A 23,686-nucleotide genomic window follows, 5' to 3' on the forward strand; every position below is an offset into this window, starting at 1 on the left:
AGAGAGGCCCAGAGCAGCAGACTCAGGCTGCCTCTTGCCATCACACCCTGCTGCTGCTGCTGCTGCTGCTGCTGCTGCTGCTGCTGTTGCTGCTGCTGCTGCTGTTCACAATCAGCCTGCTGTTTATTTGGTCTTCCCTAAAAGAGGCTGGAGGGAAAAACAAGGGCTCAGTTTCCTAGGTTAACACAGTAATTCAAAGTTTCATACTCTCTCAAAAATGTCCACTAATGACCCATCTCTAGGAAAAAATCATAATTAAATTAGCCAGACAACCTTTATGAATACGTACTCAGGACTCCCAAGCCAGCAAAGCCAGCCAAGCCAGTTTGTCCTCAAATTGGAAACGGTAAAAACTAGTCATGATGTGTTAGTTGAGGCATTTCTAATAGACTAATGATTTAAACAAAATAGAAACTTCCCTTTCTCGCAGTCTAAAACCTGAAACTAGTCCTTTTAGCACAGCAGATAATTCTTTGCCTAATAATTTAGGAACTTCTATTTTTTTCCCCTACTCTATGGCTCCTCCATCTCCAGCATTTGACTTTTAAGGGCAAAGGATTGATTTGCATGAATCAGGTGGGGGGGGCGGGAACCTGAAGGCTTGCGAAAGGAATGTTTTTGTGGGACAGATCTGTTCTGTTCTGTGGCCCAGAGCTCACATTCCCTTGGCCAGAACTCAGACACATGGCCACACCTAACTCAGGGTGGGGTCTAGCCTTAACCTCTGGAAGGAAAGTACATGAGTTTGGTGAAGTAGCCAGTTTAGTTCAGGAGCATTGTGACAGGAGCCAGTGCCTGCTGCGAAGAAGCTCCTGTTCTGCACACGGCCCTCACTGTGCTCAGCGCTTTGTCTGTGTTAGTCGTGACTTCATGTGGCATATAGTTCATTCCCTTAAAGCATGTAATTCAGCGATTAAAAAAAATATATTCAGAGTTATGTAACCACCGCCACAATCAATTTTAGAGTGTTTTTATCACCCCCTCCCCCAAGTAAGCGTCACATCCATTAGTAATTCTTCACAGGTGGAATGCCTGTGCTCTTTAATATAATTCTCACAGCTCTGCAAGGCGGCATGTTGTTACTCCCATTTCACAGATGAATTTGCAGACAATGACATTGTTTTAAATGATTTGCTAATTTGGTTCCATTGTTGAAATTGATAATACTGTAGGGTATCCCAATCACCCCTTCCTTCCTTTTTTTTTTTTTTTTTTTTTTTGAGACACAGTTTTTCGCTGTCCTGGACTCACTTAGTAGAATCAGGCTGGCCTCGAACTCACAGTGAGTCAACTGCCTCTGCTTCCTATGTGCTGAGACTAAAGGATGAGCCACCCCACCCAGCACCAGTACTCTCTCTCTCCCTCTCCCTCCCTTCCTCCCTCTCTCTCTCTCTCTCCTTTCTTTCATTGCTTTAATGACTGTCACGTCATGTCAGTAAACTGACTTCACAGCAAATTCCTTTATCAAAGGGAGAGACACTTAGGAGTCAGAGCGCTCAAGGTTTAATGCCTGAACCCTCTACTCTCCTGGTACACACTGCTTAATCCTTCAGGCGTCTCGGAGTCATCTTCTCTAAAATGGAAATAATAAACCGCATTTGCTGGAAGCATTCACTTAAGCTTAACATATGTGAAACCTGATCTTACAGTCTTATGTAATTGATGACCTGCCAGCGTTAGCTGTGCTTGCATAGAAGTGAAACTTGCACTGTAACTGGGCTATAAATTATGTTCCATGTATGGACAGGAAGATGCCATTGTAATTTGCAGTCTACGGTAAGCTGATGACAATCCAGGAGTGGTTGAGGGGACCCCAGGAGGCTCGGGAACAATGAGAGAAGGGAGAGAGAGAAAGCCATTCTTCGAGATAGACAGGCCTGCGGAGAGCCTCGCCTATCAGCGTCTCATCTTAGCGGGGCAGAGCAGCTTGTTAGAGGGCTGGAAGGAACCAGCTGAGCCAGTGCAAGTCTGAAGCTCCTTGGGAAAGAAGATAAGCTGGTTGAGTTTCTGTAGGCAGAGGGCCAGTAAAGAGGCTTCCAGCACAGCATCACGAGTCCCTCTTATTACCTTCTCCTCAGACTGCGATGTCAGAGCCAAAGGTGTACTCGAGAGATCAGTGTGTAGATGAGTGAATTCGGCTGCTGTTTGATTGAACCGGTCCAGTTCCTACCTTACCTTGGCCTGAGCCCACTGTTACATTAAAATCAAAGCATGAGAGCACAGAGGACGGAAGGCACAATGAGGAGATTGTATTGGGTGTGACTGCCTATGTTATGTGGTCAGAAGCAACCATCAGAGCAACAGGCTGGTCAAGGGCATATGTCATTGTCAAAACTGTTTCCTAAGAACCAGTGTCTCAGCTGTTTTCTAAGTCTGGGGAAAAACGACTTAACCACTTTGATCCTCCATTTAAAAGAAAATGTTGCTATGTGTGCAACTTGTAACAATTTAAGCTACAACCTGTGTGACTTCCAAGAGATTACATTCACATGTACCAGCCAACAAACTTATTTCCTAAAGGACCAGAACTAAATGTTTTAAGTTTTATATAGCATATGCTTATTATTGAAATGAACTTTGTCATTGTAGTATAAGAGCAGCCAAAGGTAATACATAAAAAGAAAAGGCATATGTATGTTGCTAGAAAGTTTTAATCTATGAGAAATGATATTTGAATATCATGCAGCTTTCATGTGCTATATTTTATTGATTTTTTCCAACCATTTATAAATTATAAACATTTACGGAGACTTATACTTGGTATCATTGCAGACCGTGTAACAGACTTGGTCTATGAGCCAATGGTTTGCAGTACATAAAATATGTCCAATGTCCTCTACAGACATGCAGTATGGTGTCCTGATTATTATAAAGGCCAAAGAGAATGCATAAAAAACGATCAGCATAACACTGTCCCTTACCAAAGATCAGCAAACTACCATCGCTATTATTAGCCCTTTAACAAAATAGGTTATTACCTCTCTATTAAACACTGGCTTTTGTAAAGAGAGACAGTTATAGTTTGATTGCTTATTCCTCTTTTTATTGCAAGTAAAACATTAAAAATTTAAAAGTAACTGGTTTTGGGGCTGGGAAGATAGCTCAAACAAAGAGCCTGAGTTTGATCTCTAGAAGCCACATTTTAAAATGCTGAGCATGGCATCATGCATTTGTTATCTTGGCTCTGGAAAGGCAGAAACTGCAGCTCCCTAGGGATTACTAACTGGTCCACCTGGCCTATTTGAGAAGCTCTAGGCCTGTGAGAGACTCTATCTCAAAAAACAAACAAACAAAAGCAAAACAAACCAAAAATCACACAACAACAACAAATAATAAGGTGGATGGTGTCTGTAGTATGACACCTAAGGTTGTCCTCTGGCCTCTCTCCATGCTCACGCATAAAAATAATTAGTTCAGATATATAAGGGATTTAATAAAATAAGCTTGGGTTTTTTCTTTCTATTTCACTGTTGTCTCGTTAGCCAATAAGATATTCCTTTCATTCTTGATCTGAGCTACCTGGTTCTTCGGGACTAAAGGAAGTTGGGTCTTTCCTGTCAGAGTTTTTCCTAGTTCAGAAAGAGGTTATATGGACCTCACAGGTACATAGACCTTTCCTTCTTATTTTTATTTCCTTCTTATTTTTAGGGTAGCCTTTAAAGCTCAATATATATGCTTTATCATGTCCTTGCCACATCATAGTCTTAAAATCTTGTTTGTTCAGTTTTTAATTTATTCAGGTAGTGCTTGTGTATCCTCAGATGGCCTTAAATGATGACATTGACCTAGCTTTGAGCCCATTGAACTAGGGAGAAAACAAATACACACATCTCCAGTGATAAATCAGAGTTGACTTGAATGTCACAGGCCCTTTACAGGGGAGCAAGCATTATTCACACATGAATTCACACTCAGGTGTCTACTTTTGGGGCAGACAGGAAACAAGATATTTTATAGTTTTAATTTCATAAGAATATAACGGCAGAATAAGGTAGGTAGCATTATGTTCATTTTATAGACAAGTCAGAGACATTAAGCAGCCTGCAAAGGTCACTTGAATGAATCAGAGCTGTCTAACTATAAAACATATGACATTTTCTGCTCCAGCCTTCCTTGCATTGAAAAGTTCATGGATAGGGATTATTTTTCTTTGGTATTCCTAAACTCTGTTTGTTTGTTTGTTTTGTTTTGTTTTTCTAGAAGGGTTTTTTGTTTTTGTTTTTGTTTGTTTGTTTGTTTGTTTGTGAAACTCTGGCTGTCCTGGAACTAGCTCTGTAGACAAGGCTATTCTCAAACTCACAGAGATCCACCTGTCTCTGCCTCCCTTGTACTCGGATTAAAGGCGTGCGCCACCACTTTCCCAGCTCCTAAACTCTTACATTAGTTTTTGTTTGGTTGGTTGGTTTGGTTTGGTTTGGTTTGGTTTGATTTGGTTTGGTTTTTATCACTCGGATCTGGGCCCTTAAGTGCTAAGCCAATAAGAGTTTCACTTCCCCAGAGTTCCTCGATCAAACCCCGCTCCTTAGCTCCTTTGGACGGGCTTCTCACTCTAGAGCATGCCCTGAGCATCCTCGCCCCCCACCCCCACCCCACCCCACCCTACTGCCGTTTCTGTGTTAGCCCATTTCGTGTGACTATCCTAGTACCTGAGAGCCGTCACTTTAGAAAGAAGTTGCTTTTAGGTTCTAGAGTCTGTGAATCCAGGATTGAGGGGTTTGCCTCTAGGGGAGGGCATCGATGCTGTGTCTGAACATGCAGAAGAAATCTCTTGATAAGAGTGCTGAGCTGTTTTTTTATGGCACAGTTTTTCATCTGGTCACTAACTCACCACATGACTCAGACAGTGATTCCTCTATGTGCCTTCTTTAATCCCCCTTTAACTGACCCTACTGCTATGCCATTGGAGTTAAGTCTTCAACACGTGGATTTTATAGAATACATTCTGTCCATTGCAGCTATTTATGTGTCCACTTAAGACTCAGTATAAAGGGCACTGGAGACATTGCCTAAAAGATATGTTGCCAGCTTTGTAAGTATGAGGATGTGAGCTCAAACCTTCACCACCCTGTTACAAACTGAACATAGGTGTGCCCAGCTTCCAGCTCAGTGAGAGACTTTGTCTCCAGGGAATAGGCAGCAAAGAGGGTGCCAGATGTCCTGTTCTGGCTTCTACGTAGGTATGCATTCCACATGCTCATATGCATGCACCACACAACACATATACAACATAAAACACACACACACAGATAGAGAGAGAGAGAGAGAGAGATGGAGAGAGAGACAGACAGACAGAGAGAGAGAGAGGCAGACAGACAGACAGATAGACAGGCACGCGCGCGCGCACGCACACACGCACAGACAGTCAGATAGAGACAGCAACAGAGGTACAGAGAGACAGTGGAAGAGACTGAGTGAGAGACCAGAGAGACCAGAGTGCAGGAGGGAAGAAGGGAGGGAGAGACTGAGACTGAATCATCTCATTTTCTACATTATAGTGTCCTCACAGTCCCCAGTCTTCTACCTGCAATAGGCTATATTGGGTATGTATGAGTATCACCATAGATAAAATCCTTATAGCATGTTATGTGGCTATAAAGTTATATATTGCACTTCAACAGGAAGTAACAACTTCCTGAACTGGAGCCTCTTAGGACAGAGAGAATCTGACACTGACTACATTGTTTTCCTAATTTTTAGGGTGATCATGTAGTGTCCTGGACATTTGTCTTCTCTAAGGACCTGGGGCAATAGGTGGGTCAAGTAATGGCAAAGGGAAGAAAACAAGCCCTTATGTGTGAAGGCTTTTTTCTTCATCATCTCGGAATTAAAGAGAACACACACACACACACACACACACACACACACACACACACACACACCACCCCAGTGAAATTTGTACTAGTGGTAGGTGACTTATATAGTCAGTTCTATAAATACACATGTATTTAGTGAACCTGGATGCCTGAGAGTAGATTACCCCAGTCTTATAGATTGCTGAATGCTTAGCAAAATGGTCAGGTCCATTTCCATCCTCCAGGGTGGCTGACCAATCTCGCTCAATTACCCAGTTGCTCTGAATCTCCTTAATCCTTAACCCATTTCCCTTTTGGAGGCATAAAGCTTTACCTCTTTCTTAGAAGAGAATTAGCATTTGCTAAGAGCTTTTATGGTGTTCTAGATACTTAGCAGAAGTGATCTCATTTAATCCTTAGACATTTGCACAAGCCTGCAGGTCCTAAACCCAAAAGAAAGTGGATCAGGTCAAAAGCAAATCAAAATTAAAAAAAAAAAAAAGAAAAAGAAAAAAAAAGAAAAAAGAAAACAGTAAGTCTTTATAGGGGTAGGGATAGGCAATGTCTGAGTTAATAAATATTGTTAACTTCAGTTGTATTCTTTATATGGGGACCACAGTAGATTAATTTACTGCTAATAAGGCGTCATACCCATTAATGTGATATTTTGTACAAAGTAGAGGTTTTCTAGCTAACTCAGAACAGCTTTCCTCTCTCCATCCCCCATCTTGGCTACACATGAAGAGCTTTCTTTAATTTGTTTTATGATAGGAACAATATTGAACATCTGTTCCCAGAATCTCATATTTTATGGACCAAAAGCATTACAGAAAATAAACCTTTGTAGTCCAACAGATTTATCAACTTTATCCTCACCACTATTTTATAAATAAAGAGATAATAGCAAAAACAATAGGAAGGAAAATAAACAGAAGAAAGGGCATAATCTGATAATAGAAGAAGGTATGTTTTCTGGGTGAGAAAATGCTGTAGCCTATGAGTTTTTCTGATTCTTTGAACTATGGTAACTGTGTATAGACTTTGAAGCCACATAGATCTTGCTTTAAGTCTCAGCTCACTACTTGCTTTGTGTCAAAGTTGAAGCAAGTTACTTGACTTTGCTGAGGGGCAGGTGCTTTGTTCTTTACCTGAGTTTGGTGCCTGACCTATGTGTGCTTTGGAAGGATGTTACAACAAAGTGCATGGAGTCAGAGAATTTGAACAACAAAAGTTGGCTGTCTCATGGTCTTGGTGCCAGTGGTCTGTGGTATCCTAGGTGCCAGTGGCCTTCATTCTCAGTCTTCCATTACTATTCACCCAAAGTGCTAGAAAAGTTCTGTCTAGGATCTTCTGCTGGGTCCTGCCAGTTCTCCTGCTTTAGGAGTGTAACTGCAGCCTTGGCTGTGTTCTTGCTGTGTGTATGCCAGTGTCTAAGAACAGTCCCATTGGATTGGGCGTTCACCCTATTCCAGTATGACTTCATCTTGACTGGCTTTATCTATAACAGGCACGTTTCAAAATGAAGTCATCCTGAGGTATTGTGCATAAGGACTTCAAAGATGTGAAATTGGTAGGGGGACAAAGTTAAACCAATAAGAACCAACCTTGAGGGATTATTCTGTCCAGTCAAACAACAGAGAGATGCCGAGTACACTGAAAAATGCTGAAAAAAATACCAGAGCAATAAAAGCATAGGATGGGTCTTTTCTTAAGAAAATTAATAATTAAGGAAACTATTATAGAGAAATTTTTATTACAAGCATAAAGTGATTTGTAAAAATAGGTGAAACTAAGACCCTTTTTTGTTTTGTTTTGTTTGTTTGTTTGTTGACACAGATTTCTCTGTGTAACTATCCTGAAACTTTCTCTATAGACCAGGCTTCCCTAAAACATAGAGATCTACCTGCCTCTGCCTTCTGAATGCTGGGATTAAAGGTGTGTGCCATCAACTCTCAGCAATACCAATACATTTTAAAGTTAGGACTTTAGGCGCAGTCAAAAGAGGCCAGGCCTTTGGCCTCACAGAGCAAATCCAAAGTGGGTTGGGGGCAAGGCTGAGGTGGATGGAGGATCAGAGGAAGCTGTGCCATCTATCACTCTGCACTTCGCAGGAACAACGTTAACCAGAGACTCCCACCTGCAGTAAAGGACCAGCTCTTGTGTGAGTGAAATGCAGTCCATTGTAGGAAGCTGCTGAGGACGTGGTGGGGGCTGACTGGCTGCAGTATAGATAAGAGGTTATAGGAAGGTGTTAGTCAAAGCAAGTAAATCATAAGGGCAGTGAAGAAATCTTGTAGACGTTGATAGTGGTATAAATGAGGGAGATAAAGAGGGGGGATAGATTCAAGACGTAGTTTGAAAACATTTGATGATAAATAAGGGTTGGGGTATAAGGTGAGAAGAGAGAAATATCTCTGAGGTTTTGACCAAGCACGGTTAAGCAGGTGATTATTTTATTGAAAACTTCCACACCAAGGGGTTGGATAGATAGCAAAGTACTTCCCTTGCAAGCACAAAGACCTGAATTCCACCCTCAGAATCCATTCAAAATAACAAAATATGATGTCCCAGTACTAGGAAGAGATAGACAGACACAGCCCTGGGGCTTGCTAATGAGCCATCCCAGCCTTAACCAACAAGCTCCAGGGTAATCAGGTTAAAGAAAAGCAGGCACTGCATGGCTCACATGTATGCTCACAAAGATACACAAAGAAAATAGAGCATATCTGGTGAGGAAACCGCGATTTTGGGTTTAAACAATCAAGTGGAGATACTTAGATATGGATATAGGTAGATACAAGAGTTTGGAAGATGGGCACAAATGTCATTTGAACCTTGACACTAGGCTTATCAATAACTGTAATCAGAGGTCTAGTGATAAGTGATAGGTGGGATGTAGATGACTCCGTTGAGAATACTTAGAAGATTAGATTAATAGGTGCAGAAAAGATGATTCCCTTGTACAAGTAACTGTCTGCACAAACATGAGGATGTACGTCCAAATTCCCACCACTCAAGTTAAAAGGCTGGGAGTGATCACATGGTCCTGTAACCCTAGCACTGTAGGACAGAGAGGCAGGAGGATTGCTGGTATTTCACTGGATAGCAGCCCATTTCCAGATTCAGTGAGAGACTGTGTCTTAAAGGAATAAGGTGGAGGGTGACAGAGCAGGACACTTGATGCCCCAGTATGGTTTTCAGGCACATGTGCTTGTGTGCTGCATGCTAAACCACCCTGCCCTTCCCTCCCCACCCCCCCATATACACTCACAAGTAGACTGGACATATAATACAGAAAAATCACAAAGGAAAGAGAAGATTAACTCAGTAGGGTGCTAACTGATTCTGCCAAGTGCTTGGCAGAGGTCACATAAACAGGACTACACATTGGCTATTGATTTTTGTCAATGAAGATGTCATCATTTACCTTAATAAGAGCAATCTTCATGGTATAGTGATGGTAAAGTCACCCAAGGAAAGAATAGGTGTGAGAAAGTAGGCACACCAGTGTATTATTCGCTGTTTCACTTTCCTATAAACTATGGGTATAATAGTTAAGAAATAGGCTCTGCAGTCTTAACCTTCGATTATTATTCTGATTGCCATGTGTGAACAGGTGACCTCATCTTTCTGGCCGTGGTGTTCTCATCTACAAGAGGTAGTGCAATGTATTTCCAGAAGGGATTGCTGTGGGAAGAGGAGTTAAATGAGAAATGTGAGGTTTGGCATATCACCAGCCCAGATTAAGTATCCAAATAAATATTAACACAATCACTAATATTATATAAGCTGTATATATATATATATATATATATATATATATATATATATATATATATATATACATATATATTAGTATAATTTTAAGGTTCTACATAATTCATTATGTCTGAGAGTAATTGGTGACACGAGGTAGTGATTACAAATGAATTTGTGTCAGTGTTGATTACTCATCACAGGTAGGCTAAGAAATATGTAGAAGTTACAAATTCTCATCTCTATTGATTTCTCATGGGGTTTGCCAGTGCAAAAGCTAAGTGACAGGGAGAATGGTAAAAAAAAAAAAAAAGAAATGGCTCCTCAGGGACTGGCAGGATGGCCAAGCAAGTAAAGGCAGCTGCTGCCGAACCTGATGACGTGAGTTTAATCCTTAAGATACATATGGTAGAAGAGAATGGACTTCCTGGAGTTGTCCTCTGACTTTGGTCCATGCACTATGGCATAGGTGCACAAAAATAGATAAATCAATGGATTTTAAAGAAAAAGAGTAGCTTCTCGGAGATTTGGGAGGATCACAGCAACTCAAAGAGTCAGGAAATCATAGAAAGATTTAGGACCAAACTACTTCAGATAACAGGTGGCTAACTTCAACATACAGGAAGTAGCCACTGATCTTGAAAAACATGGTTGTTGTCTGCTTTTTTGCTACACATGGTGTTTATACTTGCCTTTGCTTAGGAGCTTAGGCACTCATGTCACCCCACACCCTTAATTATATTGTGTATGTTTGCTTCTACAGTGCCCAGTATTGAGCACGGCCATGAAGTGGGGGGAGGTGGAGGGTGGAGGAGGTGTAGTAGTGGTGGTGGTGGTGGTGGTGGTATTTTCTCCTCACATATTTTACTTAGATACTTATAAAAATTTGAAAATAATGAAAGGGTAGGCTGTGTGTAATCAAAGGGTATGGTAGCCTGTGTGTGATCAAAGGGGATCGGAGGCTGTGTATAATCAAATTAAGTTGGCCACAAAGTCATTTTCTGCCTGTCATTAGAGACCTGAGAAATTCTGTCATGAGTAGACCTGCATATTCCACATAGCAAGACAGCATCACCGTATCCCCAACTGTTACTCCTAAGTGTTACCAAGGAAGGCCGATTGCACACCTTTGACACCTGTTTCTTTTTTCTTTTCTTTCCCCTCCTCCATACTTTAAAACAAACAAACAAAAAACAGGTTCTTGCTACGTAACTCAAGTTTGCCTTGAACTTGTCATATCCCCATCTCTACCTCCCAAGTGCTAGGCATAATAGTTGTGTACCAGTATCCCACCTAAAGAAAGATGTTTCTTTTTCCTCCCGTGTGTGTGTGTGTGTGTGTGTGTGTGTGTGTGTGTGTGTGTGTGTATGTGTGTGTGTATGTGTGCGTGCATGTACATGAATATGGAAGCCTAAGGCTACCTTCAGATGTCATCCTCATTACTTTCCATGGTAAATCAGGGTCTCATAACTGAACCTAGAGCTCACCAGTATACCTAATGCAGCTAGCCTGCTTGCTCTGGGGAATCTCTTGTCTCTAGGGCTGCTACACCCACCTGGCATTTACATGGGCTCTGGGAAGCCAAAACCTGGTTCTCATACTTGCTCTGCAACTGCTTTAACTGCTGAGCCACTTTCTTAGACCCAAGATAACAGTTTTTAATAGCAACAGTAATAATGTATGCTGACTTCAGAGGAGTTGGACAAGTGAGATGCCTGTCTCCCCTGGCACATGTTGATTTAATGGCAGGAAACCATGGGTCCGTGCAAAAGTTCATTCGTTTTTATGAGTTTGGTGGCAGATGCTCGTTTGAAATAAGGTCAAAAGACATGAATTGAGCATCAGAGTAGACAGGAAACGTATCCTAAATGCACTTTTCTAGACTGGTAAGTTTATTTGACCAGTGGTGAAGCAGAGACTAGTGAACCTAGCCTATTGGAGTAGAAAGAAGGGGTGAAGTAGAGAAAAACAGTTAAGGATCTAGTTGGGAAGCCCAAAGCAAGGCCCCTGTGGTCTTCCAGTCTCACTAGAAATGCTGCATCCTAGTGATGCTTAGCAGCCTGAATATCAGGCATCTCTGGATTTCCCCCCCTTTCCTTTCATAATGTCCAGGAAGACTTCTTGGCAAAAAACAGCTGACATTTAAAAGTTACTTGAGAGAAAAGAAAAGTCATCCATAAATATTCATAATAGAAGTGTGGTAGGAACAATACTACCATTCTGTGCACATGTGTCATTAAAAAAATGAGATACTACTTTTCCTCATATACGCTTCTTGATTTTTTTTGAGGTAGGCATGTGTGCCTATTCTATAGATAAAACAACAGTTTATATAGTCAGTTACTGGCAGAGATGGAGCTTAAAAAAAATCAATTGACCACCAAACTTAGTATTTTATTATTTCTACTAAAGATCAACATCTATAAAGGTGTCCGTTGTTCATCAGTTTTGAGCAGCTTAATACAATGTTTCCTATGGTAGAACAGTAAATGGGAGCCGGGTCTTTGAACTAACCAGTCCAGGGAATAACTTCATTTCTGCTGGGTAGGTGATGTGTGATCCTGTCTAGAATATTCTCTCTCTCTCTCTCTCTCTCTCTCTCTCTCTCTCTCTCTCTCTCTCTCCTGGTTTTCTTTTTCTTTCTTTTCTTTTCCTTTTTTTTGTCTGTAATATATTTTTAATGGTAGAACCCAAAGATTAAACTAATTAATACATGCTAAGCATTTAGAAAACTGCTTAGCATGTGTGCTCAACAGATAGTTGCCATTATTATCCAAAATGTGCTTTCTAGGAGAATTGAGGCCTGATGAGCCCTAAGGAGATGAAGCTAACCTTGTCAGAGGAGAAACGAAAGGCTCACGTATGGTGCTCACCTACAATCTCTCTTTTAATAACTCTTGTTTAATAATATTGTTTCTCGTTTCCATATCTTACAAGTTTCATGACTTCCATTCTTTGGGGACAGTATAGGAGGATGGAAAGACATTGTGCTTGGCATCAGAAGACCTGGCTTTGGCTCAAGTTCCTGTCACTCTTAGGAATTATGAACTATGTGCCTTGGGCAAGTCATTCATCTTTCTTGCCACAGTGAGCAGGACAGACTTGTTAATCTCTAGGAGAAATTGTCTCCTCCCAAGTTCAGGAAGCACCAAAAGTCCCATGGCCTCTGATCTCTGGCGTTTCGTTCTTCTGAGACCTTCCTAGTCGCCAAGAGACTCATCAGAGTGGAAGTATTTGCTGCACCATGACACACTATGCCAAAGCAGGGCTAGCTCTATACAGAACTATTATAAAAAAAAACTAACCCCAAATAGCCCAGTTCTTTATGTATGTGTGCCGATTCAGGGGCTTTTCTCCACATTCCGCTGTGTTTTTTTGCCTCCTCCCCACTGATTTGGGTGGATCCACCTTAACAAGGTATAGGGGAATACAAGCGGAGAATGAGAGTGCAGTATGGATGGTGGGAAAGCATCTTATTGGCTAGTACTGGTACATCCCAAACACCAATTACTGTCACTGCCTCGGAAGCTGTTATGTTCTTCAGGATGAGTTACAGGAAAATATATGTACTGAGCCACGGAGGATGCTGCATGGTCACCCCCTGCGATGTAAAATATGAGCGTCTAGGAGGGGCTGTTTTATAATTCATCAGGTTCTGCTAGTGAGTTCTGCCCGAGTCTTAGTTATCAAGGCAAGTGTGAACCGGACAGGAGACGGGAGAATCTGGCACCAAGGAAACGGGGAAAGCTGCTTTCGGTGCCTCCTGCCTCCTCCCTGCTTTGTTCCCTAATTTTGTGCTCGGTAAGTTTCCTGGCTTGACAGCCAATTGTTGTTGTTCAGTAAGATTGGCGAATGAATGTATCTGTAGCTCGGAATATGCACTTGCTTTCAGAAGTCTGTGTGTCAGGCTTTGGGCTTCTGACAAATTCCACAATTTCCCTTTAACGAGCAAAATAGCTTAAAAGATGAAACAGAATCCAAGGAATCAATTATTCACCTTGATCCTTGGAAGGCTGCTTTCCGCGGTTGCTAAAGTTTCTCGGGTTTCATCTGTCAGTTTCATTTGTTGGGTGAGCTTTGAAAAGAACAAGTCCCTTTGTCATAAAATTGTTTTTCTTAGCTGCCAAAATGAGGCAAGTACAGGGCGGTTTATCCATCCCCAGCCCCCAACTGACTCTCCCCAGCGATCCGTAAATCTTAAAACAGACTGTTCGCTTGGTTACCGGCTCCGACTGAGCTGAACCTATGCAAGGCAAGATTCAAATTGCAATCTTTTGTGTGAACAGCACTGAGGGGCTGTGAATAACTGACATTGTGGAGATTATTGTAAACCACAGTATGGTGGTCGTCTCTGCATTTTGCTGGGCTGGAATCGGATTTGCATTTGCTGTGCCTGTTGATGATGGGGTGCGGGGGGCGGGGTGCGGGGAGAGGGGGAGAGAAAGAGCCCGCATCATTCCTGCAGGACAGAAAGATGCAGAAGGCATGCCTAGGATCTATGTAACTTGTGGCTGTTTGCTCGAGTTTCCTCTTCCCATTAACAACTACCTGAAGCTGGATTGTGGATCTCTGGATGTTTTCCGTATCCAGGTTCCAGGTCCTGGCTGCACATAACGTGTGCTAACTCCTGGTCTGTGAACTGTACAGTATCGTTTCCTTGCAAGGTTTTTCTTTCCATATTCCTTTCTGTCATAGGATTTATGCCTCTGCCCAAATCTCTTGGAAACCAACAGCTTGATGTACTTTTTTTTTCTTTTTGAGAAGCAGATTTAACTGTAGTGTCATATGGCATATTATATATGGAGAGGAATAGCAAGGACATTTTCTCAAATATGTCAACTGTGTCTGGCTTATTGACAGTCCGCTTTCTTTCACCTGCGAGAAGCTACTGTCTTCTGATCCTTGATTGTCTGGGCAAAGTGTTTACCTTCTACATTGAGCGCACTCTCTTTCTAGGTAGACTGTAGAGCTGACAGAAATGCTCTCTTTATCCTCAAGGAGAGCAATTTGCTTTAGCATCATTCTGAAAAGAAAATGTATGCCTTTTTATTTCATCAGGAAACTTGGCTTCTTAGCTTTCTCCTTGCTTCTCCCTAATAAGTGTTTTCATCATTGGGACCATCACACTGCCCATAAAGTTGTGTCACCTCTCCCAGGATTCTTTTCTGACTGTTCCAAAAGAATTGGAAATTCTGGTGTTGCAGAATGTATATTTTTTCCAAAACCACATTTCTCCCCCATGCTTTTTTTCTTCCACAAATAGGTTTTCTATATTTTTTTTTCATTTCTCTGAATAAGTTCTGCTTAAAGAGCGGAGGGGTGCCGTGTTGTGGTTGGCACATAGAGTGTGTAACCTGAGACTTGGTTTCTAATCTACAATCAGGTGTCCCAGGAGGGGTCTGTAAAATTTCTATGTTCAGCCTAAAACCTCTGGGCTTTCACAGTAATGATTCAGGTAGGAAATCCAGAAAATCACTGCAGATATAAATGAACATCTGTGTTTAATGGTGTAGCCAGCCCATGACATTTTATAAAACTCAGGACACATGGGTAAAGGTTCCTAAAAGTGAGTCTACCTTACTGCCAAGAAAAATATAGTTATGAAATGATATGTATTATACACTGAGTTTTATTGTGACACATTTTTTTAAAAAAATAACATGCCAGAATCTAGACTTTATTATGCAGTATCTATGTTTCAATTCATTTGGCTTTATAGGGAAACAAACCGATGCGCCAATATCAGGAAACTGAGTTTCTTCTCATCTGGTGATGGTTTTTCCATCTTTTCCACCCACAAAAGATGAGCTCTATTTATAAAAACAAAAGGCAATTTAGCATGAGTTATTCACAATTACATTTATAGCAAGAGGTGCTGGCATGCAGCTTAGCTGGTAGAGTGCTTGCTTAGCATGCCCTGGCTTGGATCACCAGGAGAGCATAAACCCAGCATGGGGAGACCTGACTGTAATCCCATCAATTGGGAGCTGGAGGCAGGAGGTTTTCCTTTGCTGGGTAGCAGGCTGAAGGTCAGCCTGAGTTATATGAGACCCTGTCTCAGTGGGAGAGGATTGTACAGCAAGATGCAAACTGTGGCAAAAAAAAAAAATGTTTTGAGATGGTATAAGATACACATAGACAAATCATGTGTCCCAAACAATTTGTCATGAAATTGTTTTTCTTAGCTGTCAAAGCAATGTATGTACAGGGAGGTTTATTCATCCCACTCCTCAACTGATTAAAAGCCAAAGTAGCAAACGTGAATTTTGCCTTCGTACAACACAGAATTTCCTTTTTAAAGATGGGGAAAGGGCGAGAAAGGGGAGCAGGGTGCAAATGGAAAAGGAGAGGTCTGTCTCCTCCCGAGTGTTATGATGTTCGTCTCACTCTCCTTATCTCTACAATGGGGCAGAGAAAGGTGGGAGCATTAAACCAAGTGGATGATGTACAGTAATCACGGAGCACAGAGCTTGGCACAAAAGGAACACCCAGTAAAAAGATGGTCATGATTCTCGTACATTGTGTTTTATAGATATTATTAACTTAATGTGATGGAAGTTAACTGTAGAAGAAACGTACACAGTTGATAGAGAAATCATGACCTTTTCTAGTTTGAAAAGAGTTATTTCTGATAGCTTGATAATTATTTTTGTTCCTTATTTCAAAAGCTTAGGAATGGCACCTAAATCCTCATGCAGTTATTCAAAGAATAAGTTTCGTTTTGAGAAGGAAGCATGGGACTAAACCGATGCCAAACAGCATATCGTAGCTCTTCAGTGTGTCTGCCAAATAACAGTTAGGCTGCAGCCCCATCTCTAACATCACCTTAAAACCCAGGGTTAGGAGAGTCACACGTTATGATGTCCCAACCACTTTGAATGTTTCACCTGCATTTTCTCTTTTAGTCATCTTCACAGCCCCACCTCGTAGACTGTTTTTATTCTTTTATCAGGTGATAAAATGAAATTAGATATAAGTTCATGCAAATATTACTAAATTGATGAGTTTAGTGTCACATAAGACATCCCCAGGGTTTAGACTCACACATTTCTGATTCCAAAACCTGCACTGTAACCTCTATCATAAACTTACTCAGTAGACTTTGCCAAGGTTTGCATGGTTCCATTTTTGGATCTTGGCCTTAGAGCTTTGACTTTTTTTTTTTAATCTTGAATATTTAATCCCTATCAGAGTTTGGGAGTTGATTTTAAAAATTGAAATTTGGAAGCTTATTCCCTCCCTCTCTCTCTCTCTCTCTCTCTCTCTCTCTCTCTCTCCTAAAATCAATTAGGATCATATTTTCTTATGCCAACTTTGCTTTTTTTCCCCAAAATATAAGATTGATCTAAGTTATAAATTTATCAAAATTCAGGGGAGAAGATGAAAGGTGCCCAGCAGTACATCTGTTTGCTTGGAGGACTTCCCTTCCCAGAAGGGTAAACAAGAGCCCATAATTTCTTCTACATGTGTTTCTATAGCAGCTCTTAGAGTATTGAGATCAAACTAAGAGACTCTCGTGGTGTAGAAAGTGGGGCGAGGGGACAGGGTATTGTTACTCACATCTTGGATGTTTTACGTATGGAACCAAATTTGTGATACAGGGAGAAACTGTGGAAGAGAAACTCAGCTGGCCCAGGAAGAGCCTCTATTTATGGTGCTGTCCTATATCCCCCAAAATACTGGGGACAGCCCTGCCTTGAATTGCAAAATACTCACTTATATTTCAGAGTAAATCTAAGATTCCAGTAGGCTTCTGTTTAGCTTTGCTTTTGACTTTTCCCCTATTAAGTAAAACAACAACCACTTGAGTAAGAACGTGGTATAAAACTGTCAGACTAAAAGCTTTTATAGGGCCACTCTGGAGTTGACCACAACTTAATCCATTAAGGATAAGCATTGCTTTTCTTTAGATTCAGAAGCACTGATTTACTTCCATAGGCAATTTTGGGACCAATAGGATTAAAACCTTTGCCATTTATCATTTATGCCATTAGAAAACACAACTGTTTGGAGGACCATGGTGAACTTCAGGTGTGCTTTCTGCGCCTGTTGATTTAAGTTGTGGTTTTAAATCTGTTAGTCTGGGTACAACTAGAGGGTGCCGGAGGAACTGAGCAATGAAAACAGTTACAGAATCCGGAGCTCTGTGTGGCCTAATGGCTACATCACGGCTCCTTCTCAGTATTTGTTCTCCCAGTGCCTTCTTTTCATCTTGTGCTGTGTTTGAAACAAAGACCCACCTAGGGGGAATTGGCAGTTAAGAGTCCCAGGTAGCAGATCTCTGTAATTACCAAAAACACTGGAATTTTATGGGTTTTCTTTTAATGCAATGAGAATTATCAAACAACTAACAAGTGATTTTTGCTCTTATTTTTGAAGTTGCTACTTTTTTTTCCCACAAGGTTTTTCGTATGGAAAAGCAGACATTTCTTAGGAAATATTCCCTGTGACCAAGCCTTGCAACCTTGTTGTCTTTTGCTACAAAGTCAATATAGGAATCCCTATCTCTCTACCCTATTGCAAAAACAGGTCAATGCTGTAACTCACATCCATGCACTGTGATTCTTCATCCCTATTCAAGCATATGGTAGTGAACACTTAGTATACATTGTATCTAGACTACAATATCTACTCAGTCTGAAGCAGAGAAATAAAATCATCATTTTATCTCTCTGAAGACTAATGTTGTATACACTATTTTTTTTTCTTAGAAGAGATGGTGATAAGGATGGACAGGGAAATTAAGAAATAAAGACAAAAATTGGCCATTTCAGTTCTATGTTGATGACTTTCAATAGGGCAAATACTGAATGCATGTTTTTATTTTCTCCTTATGCTTTATGTATCATTTAGACTTTTATAACATGTATTCTTTATGTATTTAGGAAAAGGGAGGAAAAGCAGACTAAGTGAGTTTGGAAATAATGTTATACTGAGACGAGCACTGCAAGGAGAGGCAAGTCAAATGTTTAAAAATATACAAAATAATTGATAGGAAGATGTGTTCTCACCTGAATGGTGCAGAGTCATTCGTTTTATATAGTTTCTTGTTGTCTACTATGAATTCTCTGCTGACTATAAACTAAGTATGAGAAGGTCTGTTAGGTGATAATATTACAAGGCAGGAAATATTAATCCTTGAACTCAAAGGCCTTGTAATTTGAAAGCTGCCTGGCTCTGTGAGTCTGCCATTCTATCTGAGATTCCTGCCCTACCATGACAGGACCAGGTGAAGCTGCTTTCTGTTGCAATAAGCAAAAACCATGACTCAAACTGACTCACTCAATAAAGGGAATATTGGTGGTTGTGACTTAAAAGCACAACAGTCAATCCATGTTCAAGAGGTCATGTTCTATGGCTTGCAATGCTTTCAAGGCATCCACTTCTTTTGGTTTGGCCATGTTTTTGGCCTTGCTCTATCCCAAGACTGACTGACTCACCTTGATAGCTCTAGGATTATTCCAAGGACTCCCAGACTGCTTGTTCACATGGTCACAGCCAACACAAAACAAACTTTGGCAATGGTCCCTAGAATTCACTTTGAATAAATGTTTATGTCTATTCTGAACACGAGGGTAAACCATTTGCCTGATTCTGAAGTTTAGAATAAAGATCGCCTTCCTAGGGCTTCACAAGGCTCTAAATGACCATTTGGCAGCTGTTGCTGTCACTTAGGGTTGGCGAGGATGGCAGAGACTGACAAAGGGTCTCAGGCATCCACAACTTATAAGATGAAAAACACATAATGGGCAAGTATCCACTAGAGTCAGTACATAGACTAATATACTGAAGGCCAGCCATATCATAATATGCTCATGTCCTTAAGTTGACCTTCAGCACAAGTAGGAGCTTTCCAGAGAATTAAGTTACAGGGAAGGTTGAGATGTAGCTTGGTGGCAGAGTGTCTGCCTAGCAGACACAAGCCTCCAGGTTTGATTCCCCAGCAATGAAAATTTAAATAAAATAAAAGTAATGAATCTAATGCCCCCTTCTATCTGATGCATACATACAATAGAATGCTTATATACATAAACAAATAAATCTTAAAAAAACATTAAAAAAAAAGAAAAGAAAAGAAAAGGAAGCCTTCAAGGCACAGAATAAAATCTCTTTGCATTCACAGATACCAGCCAGGTAGCTGTTCCCTTACCCTGGCACTATTACAAGAGTCACCAGCCAGAAGCCATCTGTCCCAAAATACAGTGAACGGGAATCCTAATCAGTCACCAAACCTGGCTGTTTGATACTACCATAGCAAGTACTCTCACATTTCCTCTTTTTCTTGAATTTTGGCCTATGAAATTCAGGATGCTAAAATGCTGTAAGACAAATGGGAGTATGTCTGAGTAGACGTACTTGCCAGGTCCAACATATAATCTATATCACATTGAAAATAACATACAGCAGGGTGATATTTGTCACACATTATAATATATATCACATTGAGAATGACATATAGCTGAATGATAATTTTATTCTATGTGAAATCAGACTTAATTGTGATCTGCGGTTTATACAGTTTATATAATTCATAAGTTATGCTTTTGACAATACTTAGCTTCCCATTGAATAAATAAATGTGCTTTCTTGATAAGGTGGTTGGTTCTACGTGGGCTTGGAAACAGTTTCCCACCCAAACTACTGATTCCAAATTCGGTTAGCTGCCTTTGGGTCATTTTGTAAGTTTCATCTCACAGAGGACAGGATTATAAGGTTGTCATTCGCTTTGTATAGAGGTCATTTCCATATTGTCCGCGGTCTGCTAGCTTGATGAAACCTTCCCCACAGCGTGGCCTCGCTTCCCTGTAGTATAAACCTGATAAAATGTACTTTATCTTCTTCTAGAGCTTTCTTGTACTGAGTCAAGAGACAGCTACTTAAACTGTTTCTTGGCTGAATTTCTTAGCTCTGCTAAGTACTGTCAGTGTTCACAATTTGGGGAGTGGAGGGAGCTAAAGAGGGCCAGTGGTCAGTACTCAAACTCCAGCAGGGTACAGTGCTTCTGATTCTTAAAATAGTGAAGTACTAAGCACCCCACCTGGTGTAGAGCACTCTGAGTGCCCCTCTCCCAGCCTCTTCAGACACCTCAGCCACCAGAATTTATATACAAGTCCATAGTTGTTAAGAACTGAAATGTTAATGCAGGGTACTGCTGATTATTAAATACAGAGGCAAGAATTTTATATTAAGTCAGCCTTACTTATGTTTTAAGTAGTGCAATTGTAATTGGGTATGATAACAGCATTCAGATGTGGAAATAATGTAAAATTAAAATGTTTTGAAAAACACTTTTTTTTTTGCATGAGTACGTGTGAACAAAGGTGCACACATTCATGTGGTGTGGATGACTTTGTGTGTGCAGGCTGGAGGCTGATGTTGGGAGTTTCACTTTATTGGTTGCTTTTCACTTTATTCGTTGAGGCAGAGTCTCTCAATTATAGGCAGAGTTTGTCTGTACGGACTAGTCTGACTTCCCAGCTTCATTGGTGGATACCCTATATTCACCTTCTTGGTGTTGGAATTACAGGCAGCCCACAACAGCTACTTGGCATCTTTGTGGGTTCTGGGCATCTGACCCCTGGTTCTTATTGCTTACAGAGGAAGCATTTTTATCCTCTAATCCATCCCCTCTCCATCACTGACCCCCGTATGAGTTTTCTTTCTTTCTTTTTTTCCAAGATGATTAGGGAGTGTTATTTGAGACTGTCCAGCAGGATTGCCTAGGAAATGGATATCTAGGAGTAATGAACAGTGGCGGGCCTTGTATGTTTAGCCATCTGACAGATAAGAGCAAAATTTCTAGTTTAAGTATGTGTGTGTGTGTGTGTGTGTGTGTGTGTGTAGGTCAGAGGACAACTTGGTTAGAGAAAACAATCAGTTTTTTCCTTCTCTGTGGGTCCCAGGCTTTAAATTCAGTTCCTCAAACTTTACATCAGGCACCTTTATCCATTGAGCCACCTCAATGCCCCGAATCTTCTATGTTTATTGTTTGTCACTTTGTACAAAACACTTGACATAAAGCATACTTGTTTCTCAAAGCAGCAGTATGGGGACAAAAGAGAAAATGACACTTAATCATAGCGAGACAGTGCCAGAACAATCCACATGTTATTCACCACTTTCTAGTATAAACAGCACAGTGTATTAGGAGCTACCATAGTGGGTATGAGAATTGTGCTTTTCAGCTTGTACTGACCATTAGGACACTCTAAAAATTGTTGGCTGCTACTCTCATAATAACTTATTGAACGAGAGCTTGTGGACCTTCAACAGTCAAGAGCATCTTTGAAAAGTATGACTGAATAATGTTTTTATATTTAATACTTCAGTTGCCCCACTGTGATACAGAGTACAAACTGAACTGATTACAAGTTGACTGTGCAATCTCCCAATGTTAGCAGTTTCCTGACCATAGCATTGTTGGGTATTTTTACAAAAGTGAACAGAATAAGTATTATCCCATACCATCTTTAACTGAAAATGTAAAAAATCAAGATTACTTTTTAATGATTCCATGGCAAATGGAACTATTTTAGCTCTTCTTCCAGGCTGCGCCTCCCATAGCAAAAGGCATGTGCTTGCCATGATGAAAATCTAGAGGAAAAATGTTGTGAGGGCTCCAAACCAGCCTGTGTGCATTAACAGTACAAAAGAATCCACCCATCCTTCAGAGTTCTTATAATTGACTTAGGAACAATCTAGCAAGGCAAGTTCATAAAAAAACACCCTAACATCCCCCAGAGAATCTGTTTCACAGGCAAGATTGAATTTTCTATTTTTTAAATGAAATTTCATCTATGAAAACATAATAAATTTCCTTACATCTTAGAACTCCATGAGATGTGCCTGTGATGAAGCCCAAAGGGAGTTGTTTCTTCCCATGGTGTAAATGCAGCTTCTGTTTCTGAATTGCAGATATGGGCTATGTATACCAAAACTTATGATGCCCAGCAAGAGTAGCCTCCCCAGATAGAGCCATCATTGGTGTGGTGTGTTTTCATTTCTATGTGGTCAGACCCTAGCCCAGAGTGTGTGCATATATACATATATACATACATGTATACATATATACACATATATAATCTGTTGATCTCTCTAACTTCATCCATCTCCCTCTATGAGCTTTATCGCCCATAACCACAATCATCCAGTTTATTTGTGATGTGTAGTTCAAGTCCAGAGATGATCAGATCACAGAGACTGCAGAAGTATCTACAGAGCCTGGAAAGATTATTGAAGAATATAGTGGTTAGTTGGATGTCTGCTTATCCTCAGCTTCCCTGGAGCTCACTGCAATGTTCACAGTTCCTTGCATCACCTGGACCATCCCTGTCCACTAGATAAATGGGTTACCATACCTGCCAAAGTGTACCTCATGGCCCTGAAAAGAAAGTGTAGTTTGTAAGATTCTTTTCCCCCCACAAAGTGTTGTTGTTGTTACTATTATTGTTTGGGGGGTTTTAATGTTGTTGGGCGCCGGGTGTTGTTTGGATGTTTTAGACAGCCTCTCCTTGTACCCCAGACTGTCTTGGAACTTAATGTGTAGATAATGCTGGCCTGGAATTCTACCTCTTTTGGATTGGCTGAAAAACATAAAAATATTTTTCATTAAAGTAAAGCTACGGGACCATTATGCTCATGAACAGATTGTTTCTTCTATGAGTCTTAATTGTATGGTGTAGCAAATGGTCATGTATACAAAAATAAGTATAGAAAATACAGGGGCGTCATGACATAAAGTGCTTCCTCATATGTTTTCCAGCTAAAGAATAACCCGTACCGGTTTCTTTTTACCTGGAGCCCTCTGAGTTGAACTTGTATTGCTAAGGGCAAGAGTATTGTTTCATAACAAGTTAGCAAGCATGGTTAATTTGGGTGAGTTTATGTAAAAAGAAGGATCCTGTGGGAGCAAGGACTGTGTCTGTTTGCACATCACTATCCTGCAGGACCTGACATAACTGGCACATAGTAGGCATTCAATGAAGAAACTGATTAGTGAGTACAAGCTCAGGACTGGGAAAGTATTGTAATCACACACTCTATTGGGACATCCTTGGCCATAAAATAAAGAAATCTTTGCTAGGCATAAATTCTACTAAACTCAGCAAACAAATACGATCTTCTAATTTCTCACAGGA

At 40.7% G+C, this 23,686-nt stretch overlaps 1 protein-coding gene across 31 annotated transcripts in view; it reads left to right on the plus strand.

Moving 5' to 3' along the window:
- DLG2 (discs large MAGUK scaffold protein 2) overlaps positions 1 to 23,686 on the plus strand; it is a gene marked incomplete at its 3' end in the record, with an annotated part of 1,901,401 nt that overhangs the window by 1,698,262 nt on the left and 179,453 nt on the right. Inside the window, exon 1 of one of the 31 annotated variants that reach the window (XM_084767714.1) lies at positions 13,042 to 13,349. The exons of the other annotated variants lie outside the window; for them this stretch is intronic. Of the gene's footprint in view, positions 1 to 13,041; positions 13,350 to 23,686 lie in introns of those variants that run through there. 31 annotated transcript variants of the gene reach the window in all.

Source organism: Acomys minous (genome assembly GCF_964271855.1).
Source record: "Acomys minous genome assembly, chromosome: 2".
In the NCBI taxonomy this organism is placed as follows: domain Eukaryota; kingdom Metazoa; phylum Chordata; class Mammalia; order Rodentia; family Muridae; genus Acomys; species Acomys minous.